General features: G+C 44.6%; 2 long non-coding RNA genes across 2 annotated transcripts; one reads left to right on the top strand and one right to left on the bottom strand.

Moving 5' to 3' along the window:
• The first annotated feature begins 838 nt into the window (after positions 1-838).
• On the top strand, positions 839-2288 carry LOC141042382 (uncharacterized). Its single transcript, XR_012204920.1, has 3 exons — positions 839-1280; positions 1396-1555; positions 1936-2288. It is a non-coding gene; the product is annotated as an uncharacterized lncRNA (long non-coding RNA).
• LOC141042383 (uncharacterized) lies at positions 1763-9749 on the bottom strand. The gene is made up of 2 exons (XR_012204921.1): positions 4425-9749; positions 1763-4346 (listed from the first exon to the last, which is right to left on the bottom strand). It is a non-coding gene; the product is annotated as an uncharacterized lncRNA (long non-coding RNA).
• Positions 9750-10299: the final 550 nt, after the last annotated feature.

The raw sequence follows: 10299 nt of genomic DNA on the forward strand, positions 1-10299 counted from the left end.
TGCCTGGATGATCTCGATTAGGGAAATGTATATATTGTTCTAATATTGTTTTTATGAAGTTGAACTAGCTATATGTTGTACTGTGCTGTTTTCAGATAGCTATCGTACTGTGATGTTAAAATATACTAGTAGAATGCTCGTGCGTTGCCACGGGCTTTTGAAATATTTTTGTTGAGTTGTATAAACATAAAATGCATGTTTAATTTCACATGTAGAGATAAGATAGCATGGGAATGTCGGTGCCTTGCCACATGTTATGAAAATATTTTGCTGGAATTATGTAAACATAACACATGTCAAATTTCACATGTAGAGACAAGATAATATGGGCAAAATCGGGTATGTATTGACATCCAATTCACTTGCAATGTAAATTCATAAAAAAGATAAATTAACAATGTATACATATAGAGCGATGATCCAACTAAAATTCTATTACAAATTAATATCTAGTGATTAAGAAATTCTCGCACAATATTAGGAATGTTGTCTTTAATTTCATTCTCACGATATTTGAGAAGTATAATAAAAACTTCTTCCTAGGCTTTTACACATCTTACACAAGTAACGTGTAATGGAGAATACTTTAAGTCAAAGGTCTTAAAATGTGCAACGGAGAATACTCATGGTGCTAATTGGACAAACTAATTTTTTACCATTCCACCAAAGCATAAAAAACATAATTGCCAGACATAACCCTGCAATTTCCTAAATTAGTGTTATTTTGAATATAGTGATAACAAAAATAAATGCTTGTATTTTGAATGTTGATGGCTTTGTAGTACATTTTTCGAAACGTTACCAAATTTTTGTGGTTTCTAGTTTTGCCCCTCACTCACTCACTCACTCAGCCACTCAGTCGCCTCTTCACGCTCATTCCCCTCGCTCACCGACTCCCCCAAATGCCTTGCCCGCAGCGGTGACACACATCCCCCTCACCTGCGTCGGTGACTCAGCCACGTCGCCGCCCTTCTCCTCAGGCGTTGCCGCCTCGCCTTCTCGTCCGCGCTGCCTCTCCCTCTCGCCCGCATCCTCTCCGCCACGCTCGAGCCAAAGTTGGTTGTTTTAGCGAGGTCGAGTAGGAGCGTGAGGAACGTGTGCACGGCGGCCTTGTCCTGCTCGACGACGGCGGCGACGGACGCTAGCGCTCCTCGTCGCCATCGACCTGCAAGGAGGAGCGCCATCTTGGACGCTGCTGGTATTCCGTCGCTGTTACGTGTTCGCCGTCACCTGCTCCCAGGTCACCCCGGAAGTCGAGCTCCCCACGCTCGACCTGCCAGGTTTGCATCCTTAATTTTCCCCACACCTTTCCAATCTATGGAGCCTAGGATTCGTGGGAAGGCAAGGATTCTGGAGCTGATTGTGATTGTTGCTATGGATGGAATATGGATCCAGATGTACTGTGGCCAAGAACTGCTCTACCGCAGGAGTAGATTGGAAAGGCTGTTGTTGCTCCTGAACGATGCGGCTGCTGCTGCCACTACCTCTCATCGATTCGGGCATGGCAAAGACCACTCAGTTGCACTACTCCATGTGTAGCTCACTAAACTTGGATGTGAGCATTTTGATGCCTCTGAATTCAGTAAATTCGGTACTCACCGGAGTACACTTTCAGTCAAGAGTACTTTCAATACCGTAGGAGTACTTGTATTGTTTCTTAGAATATTTGTTTGGAGTAAATGTTGTAGTTTAACTTAAATCAACAAATCTAAAAATCATGTTTATCAATGGATTGTATGTACTGAAATAAATATCTCTGAAATCATGTTTATCGTGCTGTAGTATTCTTTTTGTTAGGATTTAGTACTCTTGCTTGGCTCAAACCAAACTGATTCTGCTGTAGTATTCTTTTTATCATGCCAGAGTACTTTGATTGATCTACTGGGCTCAAACCAAACTGATTTTTAGAGTATACTCCACGTTACTCCATTTCAGAGCACATTCTTGGAGTGGATCTGCATTTCAAAAAGTTTACAAGTGGGAGTACATGGAGTACTACAGTTCAAATCGAGGAGAAGATGGTGCATGCTCCGTGATGATGCCGCCGTCACCTACGACTTCCTCGACCACCACCACCACCACCACGACTTCCTCGAACATGGTGAGTACTGAGTACTCCTCCAATGCTTGTACTCCTATCAATGTTTACTGCTGTAATCATGGGGTACTTAGCTGCTGTAATCATGGCCGGAGTAATGCAACATTAGTTGGTAAGAAACAATGTCAGTATGAAACCTCTCTACGGTAACTATTTTTTCTGTCAGGAACAGTACAAGGTTTCAGCTTTATTTGCCCCATTCCATGTTTTGAAATCATTACCAAATCGTATGAAGCATGGTAACAATGTTCAAGCTGATTCGGTGAATCTGTAGGCTAAACTCTATATCTTACACCTCAATGTGTGTTCCCCAAATATTCAGCATTGCAAACAAACAAATAAAATAAAAGATTCACTATGGATGATAGTGTAAAACAATATATCATATTTTCTTTTTCCTGGGAGCATCATGGACCAACTTGTCAATGTAACCTCTATTGTATACTACATCTACACCCCTGTCAATGAACATGTGCACTATTGAACTACCTATGCATCTACATCTCTATGAAGATACATATACAACAGCATCTTGGATGAATACTATTTATAAGGGGTCTACTTCAGTATACACACCTTAAGTGAGTCAATGGTGGTGATTAAAACTTCCATAGAACCAAGATAAGCCTTCCATAGAACCAAGATAGCATTATCTCTCAGATTATCTCTTTGGCCATTTTCTCTCTTTAGGAGAAGCACACAAAGCAGATTTTACAATTCATTTCAGATTCCACTTACACTCTACTGGGTAACTGGAATTTGCTACTCCAATAAGTAACAAACCACTAACTCCATCTAAAATTTGCATAGCCACACTGAGTTATATAGATTCCAAATTGTAATTAGCTACCTTGAACAATCATCATTCATGCATGCATATTATATTTTCAAAATTGACATTTTCATTCATTTGTGGCACAAATTTCATGTACCATGTATATATATACGTACAGTTCCGCGCAGCCACCAATTGCCTGCTTGATGCAAACCTCACGCACCTCCATCATCCATGCCTCTATTTTATTCCTCCATCACCCATCATCGCCCGGGCTGGCGTACAATCTAGATTTGTAACAATAGGAAGTGGAGGAAAGGGGAGGTGTGGTTTGAATGTGGGTGCCAGTAATGTATTGCACTTACATAATGTATTCTGCAAGGTTTTTGAGTCGCCGCGAGCCCTGCGGCTCGGCGTATAGTCGACGAAAGTCGCTATATAGTCGCCATAAGTCGCTGTATAGTCGCGAGTCGCCCTGATTTTTGGAAAACGACTTGGCGATTAGTCGGCGACTATACAGCGACTAATCAGCGACTCAAAAACCATGGTATTCTGCTTACCCACATCAGCCAACAAAAATAAGAAATTGTATCACCAGGTGTAGGTAGTAAATATTAAATAGGTAGAATATTTTTGACAAGAGATATAGAAAACACAAGAATGTACGGTGAACAATCAAGAAAATATTAATGGACCTTGTGCTTTAGAGTGGCATGCTTCCTCCATATCTTCTGTAATGATATATCCCTGATACAAGCACCCCAAGAACTGAGAATTGGTGTGCCCACAATGTACATTCCCAACAAACATAGCGCGGTTCTGTTAGTTAAAGAGGTAAAAATACTAAGAATTCATACATAAGAGCAAGCCAAATTGGATGCCAGGAGCGCTGTGGAACTCCCTCATGGCTTGGTGCAAACTGTAAGTGTCCCTAAAATAGGCACTCGAGTGTCAGGCCTACATTATTTTCTATGAAAGGAATTTGAACATCTCACAACATATTAATTTGACATAGCTTTAGATAGCAACTCAGTGACCTTTTTCTTGAATGCAAAGGGTTAATTAAAATTGCTTAAAATTGCAGTTCTTGGAGTAGTAGAACAGGTTGCTTGAGAAAAATTAAGACATGCCCAGAACTTAATTAGGCGGACTAATTAAGTACTCCCTCCGTTCGAAAATAGATGACCCAACTTAGAAAGCTGGGTCATCTATTTTGGAACGGAGGGAGTATAAAATATCCAATGCATCCGCGGCAAGGAGAAGTTCAAGATACTTAGAAACATAGTAACAGACTACTATAGCTTTGTATCTTGACGAAAGTGTGAGAAAATTGCTTCTTTGTCATGCGTACCAAGAAAATCAACGCTCGTATACCTTGACCTCACATCGATTGCCTAGCCGTGTCTTGCTCTCCTAGTTCCTCAACCTCGACGGCGTTGTTGTGATTCCCACCACTCTCAGCAACCGCCGGCCCTTGCACGGCCAGAAACAAATCAGCGAGGAGCAGGGATCACATGGGGAAGAAGTCACATGAGCACGATAACCCATTACCTTATCACCTGCTTTTCACTCCTGCATGGGAACCGGTGTTGTTGTCACCATGGACGTCCAGCTTCTCCATCCATCGCCCCAGATCTGTCAGTCTTCGTCCATCTACTGGGACGGTGATTGTGGTGGTGGCGACCTGCATAGTCGGGCACGAAAAGACACAGAGCATGGCAGCGATGGAGTAAACGGAGGGGTTGACCCTGCCGGTGAGTGCGGTGGCGTCCGTCGGCGTGGGCATTCCGGCGATCAACATTCATACGCTACCTAGCACGGACGTACCTCTCCTTCTCCTCGACCTCTGCCGTCGCCTCCTCATCTCGGACAACCACAACCACCCACCACACAGTCGCATGAGGCATGCCCCATCCGCCGGCGAAGACGACGGTGAAGGAGCCATCAGATCGGAGCCCTCCTGAGGCATAATCTTCTCTAGGGCTGCCGGATCAGTGCCCCGTTGGAGCTCTAGGGTTTGGAAGGGAGAAAATAGTGGGGTTGGGGATTAGGAGACGGGCGTTTTCTGCTGGTAATTAGGAAAGTTTCCGCTGGCGAGGTCAATTACTGATTGATTGGGAGACCGGGATGGGTGCGGCCAACGAAGTCGCGGTAGGTCATCATCTTCCAGAAGACGGCGCCCCGCGGGAAGTCGGCATCGACCAGGAAGACCGCGGCGGCGCACAAACCTAGCTTCCGAGCGGGCTGCCTCTGAGCGGAACCGTTCGCTTGCGAAACAGGATGAAACAACCCGTGGACAAGGGTGTTGGCGTGACGAAAAAAAGGATAAAAAATCACAAAACAGATAACAAATTAAACAGGTACATAAATGCTTTCTGATGAGGTTTATTTGTTTTCAGAAAATCTTTTATTTGTTTCCTAAAATAAATTGCATTAATAAGAGAGATCGATTAATTTGGATAAATTAGGAAAGTTTAGTCCGTGATTTTTTATACGTTTGGAAAGTGCTGCTTTGTTAAAAAAATGAAGAGAAAAATAACCCAACGTGGAGAGTGGTGGTGGGAGGGAAGACGAAAAAAAAACCAGTGAAAAAAACGGTTGAAAATGGTGGGACGAAAATAAATCATACTATTCAATCAACTCAGACATTAGGAGTGGAGATTTATGTGCCTGATATGAAATTGGCAAACAACTGTTCGATATGAAATGTGAATTTGCGTGATACTGGAATTATCAATTGTAAACTAATAAACCTGCTAAATGGGTCATGGAACTTTGCAAACGGTTCTAGCAGTAAAAGCGCTTGTGATGGATAGCCCAATGCCACACAGTTTTCTTCATCAAATCATGTGTAGTTGATAAAAGCAAACGGTTAACCAAGGCAGAGGGTGTGTGATAGTTATACCTTTCATACACGAGCCTATACATAAAACTGTATGAGATGTACATACGAACGGAAATGTTTTCCCTGGATTGACTGTGTGGGATGTACATAAGAACGGAAACGTATTCCTTGGATTGACTGTGTGTGATATACATACGAACGGAAATATTTTCTAGGATTCACCGTGTGGGATGTACATACGAACGGAAACGATTGGGTTTCGATGCCTCGCCCGATCGCACACGAGCTCATTTTGCCTCAGCCTTTGTGCCAGGAGGGCCTATCCCCGACGGTTTCTGGGTCGGGTGGGAAGGACCCCCTATCGCCCACATTCACTTGACGACGGTTCCAAATGTCGTCACGGAAAGGGGTTAAAAACCATTTGTATACCACCGACGCGCGCCAGTGGATAGACCCCGAGACTGACGATGCCCCCGAGTTTGACTACACTCCTGACGACTAGCCCCTTTTAGCAAAGCTTCCAGGCAAGCAAACCCTATCGCCCATTCTTTCTCTCTCATGCTTGCATTAGATTTTTCTACTGTTGTTCGATAACTCCTATTCTGATGCATAGCCTGCTTTTGTAACCTGCTATTGTTACTTTACATGTTCTTCTATATGCTTAGTCTAGGTTGATTTTCATCCATCAGTGACCCCTCACCCTTTTCCTTGTTGCCCCGCTTTGCTAGTGATGACTCGCTCAATGTGATCGACGTGCAGAGACCGACACATCACCGACACCCCTCCCTTAGTTGTACGACTATGCAGAGCTACTATCGAGTGCCGAGGGTGATACCTCGTATTGCACTCCTGATGATATATCTGTAGTGTAACTAATCGGTCATGGATTACAGACGGCGATTCCTCGTTCACCACTCCCGATGATGACTCTGTCGTGCAACACCTCAAGTGTGAACCTTCGAGGGTGATTCCTCCAAGGTCACCATGATGGTGACATCGAGTAGAATCCATTGAGGTTGATTCCTCATATTCCCCCTCGATGTTATGGACACACGGATACCTTGACCTTCACCTCAGTCCTTTGTTGAAGTCGAGTTGACTCAAGGGGTACCCGCGAGAGTTATGGAAGTCGGGTTGACCATGAGGGTACCCGCGAGATAATGACGTGGCACGACGGGGTAGGCAGACCGCCCTATAGAGGGATGGGCCTGGCCCTTGTCGTAAGTCCGCGAGACGGGGCGATAGGATCAATGATCGTTTCTGCGAGCTTCGAATACACTAACAGGTTTGGATATGTGAACTGAGCAGGCCTCTGGACTTTTTGCACTAACCACCATGCGGGAATAAGTATGGGCACTCGGCGTCATACGATTCTCCCGAAAGCTCTACAGACGTCACAGTTGAGTGGCACGCGCCCGGGTTGTCCGCGTAAGCACCTGAAGGAAATGTGCCCTAGAGGCAATAATAAAGTTGTTATTTACATTTCCTTATATCATGATAAATGTTTATTATTAATGCTAGAATTGTATTAACCGGAAACTTAGTACACGTGTGAATACATAAACGAATAGAGTGTCCCTAGTATGCCTCTACTTGACTAGCTTGTTTATCAAAGATGGTTATGTTTCCTAGCCATAGACATGTGTTGTCATTTGATGAACGGGTTCACATCATTAGAGAATGATTTGATGCACAAGACCCATCCATTAGCTTAGCACTATGATCGTTTAGTTTGTTGCTATTGCTTTCATCATGACTTATACATGTTCCTTTGACTATGAGATTATGCAACTCCTGAATACCGGAGGAACACTTAGTGTGCTATCAAACGTCATAACATAACTGGGTGATTATAAAGATGCTCTACAGGTGTCTCCGATGGTGTTTGTTGAGTTGGCATAGATCAAGATAGGATTTGTCACTCCGATTGTCGGAGAGGTATCTCTGGGCCCTCTCGGTAATGCACATCACAATAAGCCTTGCAAGCAATGTGACTAATAAGTTAGTTGCGGGATGATGCATTACGGAACGAGTAAAGAGACTTGCCGGTAATGAGATTGAACTAGGTATAGTGATACCGACAATCGAATCTCGGGCAAGTAACATACCGATGACAAAGGGAGCAATGTATGTTGTTATGCGGTTTGACCGATAAAGATGTTCGTAGAAAATGTAGGAACCAATATGAGCATCCAGGTTCCGCTATTGGTAATTGGCCGGAGATGAGTCTCGGTCATGTCTACATAGTTCTCGAACCCGTAGGGTCCGCACGCTTAACGTTCGATGACGATATGTATCGTGAGTTATGTGATTTGATGTACCTAAGGTTGTTCAGAGTCTCGGATGTGATCACGGACATGACGAGGAGTCTCGAAATGGTCGAGACATAAAGATTTATATATTGGAAGGTCATGTTTGGACACCGGAAAGGTTTCGGATAAGTTCGGGCATTTTCCGGAGTACCGGGGGGTTACCGGAACCCCCGGGGGGTCAATGGACCTTCATGGCCCTAGTGGAAGAGAGGAGGATGCGGCCAAGTGGAGGTGCACACCGCCCAAGCCCAATCTGAATTGGGGGGGCCTTTCCTTCTCTCCCTCTTCCTCCTTCCTTCCCCTCCTAGTTGGACTAGGAAATGGGGGAACCTACTCCTAGTAGGAGTAGGATTCCCCCCTTGGGGCGCGCCACTTGAGGCCGGCCGGCCCCCTCCTCCACTCCTTTATATACGGGGGAGGGGGCACCCCATAGACACACAAGTTGATTTCTTAGCCGTGTGCGGTGCCCCCCTCCACAGTTTTCCACCTCGGTCATATTGTCGTAGTGCTTAGGCGAAGCCCTGCGCCGGTAACTTCATCATTATCGTCACCACGCCGTCGTGCTGACGAAACTCTCCCTCGGCCTTAGCTGGATCTAGATTTCGAGGGACGTCACCGAGCTGAACGTGTGCAGATCGCGGAGGTGTCCTGCATTCGGTACTTGATCGGTTGGATCGCGAAGACGTTCGACTACATCAACCGCGTTACTAAACGCTTCCGCTTTCGGTCTATGAGCGTACGTGGACACACTCTCCCCGCTCATTGCTATGCTTCTCCTAGATAGATCTTGAGTGATAGTAGGAATTTTTTTGAAATACTACGTTCCCCAACAGTGGCATCCGAACCAGGTCTATGCGTAGATGTGATAACCCACAAGTATAGGGGATCGCAACAATTTTCGAGGGTAGAGTATTCAACCCAAGTTTATTGATTCGACACAAGGGGAGCCAAAGAATATTCTCAAATATTAGCAGCTGAGTTGTCAATTCAACCACACCTGGATAACTTAGTATCTGCAGCAAAGTATTTAGTAGCAAAGTAATATGATAGTAGTGATAACGGTAACAAAAGTAACGGTAGCAAAAGTAATATTTTTGGTGTTTTGTAGTGATTGTAACAGTAGCAACGGAAAAGTAAATAAGCGAAGAACAATATATGAAAAGCCCGTAGGCATTTGATCGGTGATGGAGAATTATGCCGGATGCGGTTCATCATGTAACAATCATAACATAGGGTGACACAGAACTAGCTCCACTTCATCAATGTAATGTAGGCATGTATTCCGAATATAGTCATACGTGCTTATGGAAAAGAATTTGCATGACATCTTTTGTCCTACCCTCCCGTGGCAGCGGGGTCCTAATGGAAACTAAGGGATATTAAGGCCTCCTTTTAATAGAGTACCGGAACAAAGCATTAGCACATAGTGAATACATGAACTCCTCAAACTATGGTCATCACCGGGAGTGGTCCCGATTATTGTCACTTCGGGGTTGCCGGATCATAACACATAATAGGTGACTATAGACTTGCAAGATAGGATCAAGAACTCACATATATTCATGAAAACATAATAGGTTCAGATCTAAAATCATGGCACTCGGGCCCTAGTGACAAGCATTAAGCATAGCAAAGTCATAGCAACATCAATCTCAGAACATAGTGGATACTAGGGGTCAAACCCTAACAAAACTAACTCGATTACATGATAGATCTCATCCAACCCATCACCGTCCAGCAAGCCTACGATGGAATTACTCACGCACGGCGGTGAGCATCATGAAATTGGTGATGGAAGATGGTTGATGATGACGATGGCGACGAATCCCCCTTTCCGGAGCCCCAAACGGATTCCAGATCAGCCCTCCCGAGAGGTTTTAGGGCTTGGCGGCAGCTCTCTATCGTAAAACGCGATGAATCCTTCTCTCTGATTTTTTCCCCGAAAGTGAATATATGGAGTTGGAGTTGAGGTCGGTGGAGCGTTAGGGGGCCCACGAGGTAGGGGCGCGCCCCCACCCTCGTGTGCAGGGTGTGGGCCCCCTGACGTGGATTTTTTCCGGTATTTTTCTTATTTTCCAAATAGATGTTCCGTGGAGTTTCAGGTCATTCCGAGAACTTTTGTTTCTGCACATAAATAACACCGTAGAAAGTCTGCTGAAAACAGCGTCAGTCCGGGTTAGTTCCATTCAAATCATGCAAGTTAGAGTCCAAAATAAGGGCAAAAGTGTTTGGAAAAGTAGATACGACGGAGACGTATCAACTCCCCCAA

The sequence above is a fragment of the Aegilops tauschii genome, chromosome 3 (assembly GCF_002575655.3).
Source record: "Aegilops tauschii subsp. strangulata cultivar AL8/78 chromosome 3, Aet v6.0, whole genome shotgun sequence".
Classification (NCBI taxonomy): domain Eukaryota; kingdom Viridiplantae; phylum Streptophyta; class Magnoliopsida; order Poales; family Poaceae; genus Aegilops; species Aegilops tauschii.